Source organism: Canis aureus, chromosome 37 (genome assembly GCF_053574225.1).
Source record: "Canis aureus isolate CA01 chromosome 37, VMU_Caureus_v.1.0, whole genome shotgun sequence".
NCBI lineage: Eukaryota > Metazoa > Chordata > Mammalia > Carnivora > Canidae > Canis > Canis aureus.
The window spans coordinates 19,260,015-19,262,716 of record NC_135647.1 but is presented as its reverse complement, the minus strand read 5'-3'; positions in this window follow the sequence as shown (position 1 = coordinate 19,262,716).

Here is a 2,702-nt window from a genome sequence, read left to right as displayed (position 1 = left end):
CACGCGTGGGAATGCACGTGGGAAAGGGCCGCTGAGAGCACCGCAGCCAGAGGAGACGTGGAGGAGATAAGGAGGGCGGCTGAGAAGTGCCCCCCGCGGGAAAGGAAGGATCCACTGCTGCTGGGCTAGCCGGCCCTCCCCGGGCTCCCGACTCCCTCTGGGAGTCTCTAACCTCTTGTATAGGACTGCAGGTGGGCAGCCGGCCGGCCAGCGCTTAGCGCTGCCTCCAGCCTGGGGCCTGGTCCTGGAGACCCAGGATCGAATCCCACGTCAGGCTCCATGCATGGGGCCTGCTTCTCCTTCTGCCTGGGTCTCTGCCTCTTTCTCTGTGTGTGTCTCATGAATAAATAAAATCTTAAAAAAAAAAAGAAAAGAAAAGAAACAAGCAGGAGCCACGGGCCCATGTGGTGAGGCTCCCCCACCTGCAAGGGCACTGCACTTTCCGTGCTTGCTAGGAGTCTGCCGCCGCGCCTCTCTTACCACCTCCACTCAGCCCCGAGGCTCGGGGGGCTTCACACAGTGAGCCAAGGGTAGAGCTCAGAATCTGAACCCCGACAGGCTGGCTCCCCTGCTCACCAGCGTGGCCAGCAAGGAATCCGTACCCTGTCCCCATCCGCAGTCTGTTAACAAGTCCACTGAGGGCCGTGTGCAGTAGGCTTTTCTTGGATGTCAAAGGAAAAACCCTTTTGGCTACTGTACAGCCCCGGGCACATGGCAAGGGCTGCGCTGGATGCTCCCTTATTTCCTCCGTTACTTCCCATCCTCAAGTGTAGCCATTCCTGTGTCCCTTTTTTTTTTTTTTTTAAAGATTTTATTTATTTATTCATTCATTCATTCATTCATTCATGAGAGACACAGAGAGAGACAAGCAGAGACACAGGCAGAGGGAGAAGCAGGCTCCACGCAGGGAGCCCGACGTGGGACTCGATCCTGAGACTCCAGGATCACGCCCTGAGCCACTGTCAGGTGCTAAACCACTGGGCCACCCAGGGATCCCCTCCCTCCACTTTTTTTTGATGTTAAGATTTTATTTATAAAGCTTCTTTGTTGTACAGAAAGTAAAAATGCCGTTACAGTCTCGGTGTAACTGGAAGCCACAGACGGCGGGCGCAGCAATCACAGCTCTCCACACTGCAGACAGCAAGTCTGACATGAAAACCTAACAATGCTTGCAATTTTGTTGGGGTGAAGTCCCTAGCTTGGTGGTGAATTTCCAAGAGGGGCTAAATAGAGGAAGGTGCAGTGTCACAGGAACTATTCTTTGGCTCTTTGGGTGGTGGGTGTCCTGGGGCTTGTATCACAGCTACTTTTTTTTTTTTCCTAAACAGCTACCAAATCCATATGAGCAGTCCAACCAACTCTGAACAGTTCTTTCTTTGCAAGTTATTTGGGGTTTTGATCCTCTTCTCCTTCATCGTCTGATTCTCTCTTCCTCTTTTCACCTTTCCCACTTTCTTCCTCTTCTTCATCTTCATCCTCATTGGTGTCCATCGACAGATGAATAGATAAAGAAGATGTGGTCTATGTATACACTGGAATGTTCCTCAGCCATTAGAAACGACAAATACCCACCATTTGCTTCGACATGGATGGAACTGGAGGGTCTTATGCTGAGTGAAGTAAGTCAGTCGGAGAAGGACAAACATTATATGGTCTCATTCATTTGGGGAATATAAAAAAAATAGTGAAAGGGAATAAAGGGGAAAGGAGAGAAAATGAGTGGGAAATATCAGAGAGGGTGACAAAGCATGAGAGACTCCTAACTCTGGGAAACGAACAAGGGGTGGTGGAAAGGGAGGTGTGAGGAGGATTGAGGTGACTGGGTGACGGGCACTGATGGGGGCACTTGATGGAATGAGCACTGGGTGATATGCTATATGTTGGCAAATTGAACTCTAATTTAAAAAAAAAATTCCCTGAGGAATTTGCCATGGGTTCCAGAGCTCACAGGTCTCAGAGCCTGGGATCCACAGCCACAGCTGTCCGACCTCAGAGCTCTTCCCTTCCCACTGCTTGTCCACATGGCCTTGGAGGCTTTCTCTAACTCAGAGGCATTGCGGGATGGAGGCTGAGCCTGGGAGGCTTTCTCTCCTGCCTTCTCAGCATCTCAGTAGCATGTTCCAGCATCATCTGGCTACTCAGGTACCGTTCCCAGAGCTGCATCATGCGATCACCAGGGAGGGAGCTTGCCGGAAAGCAGAACTTCCAGCCCCACCCACCCACGCAAGCAGAATCTACCTTCTAACACGACCCCCAGGAGACTTGTGTTTATATCAGTGTTGGAGAACCACTAGTCTAGTTGCAGCACCAAACCCTCCTACCCAGGAACTGGCAGTGCAGCTCCTACAAACACAGTTATTGTGTAGTTTCTGTCTTTTTTTGGAGTGCTGGTGGTGGTGTCTCTCACTCAATCTAGGGTATGAACCCAATTTCCAGGGGGTCGGGTCTCAGTGGCGGGGGTGGGAGGACTGGAGTTATTGAATCATGAACCCTATCCAGTCTACCACAGACTTCTCCCTCCCACCTTCGGAAATACAGCAGATTTAATTAATTCAATGAATACCAGCCTTATACGTTAATGGATTTCCCATTGGCTTCTCTAGCTCAACCAGTTTAAATCTAAACTGCTCAGCTCACCCCCAGATACGTGTCTCTTCTTGGATTTCATCTTTCTGCGGGAACTAGCACTGTCCTGCCCTCAA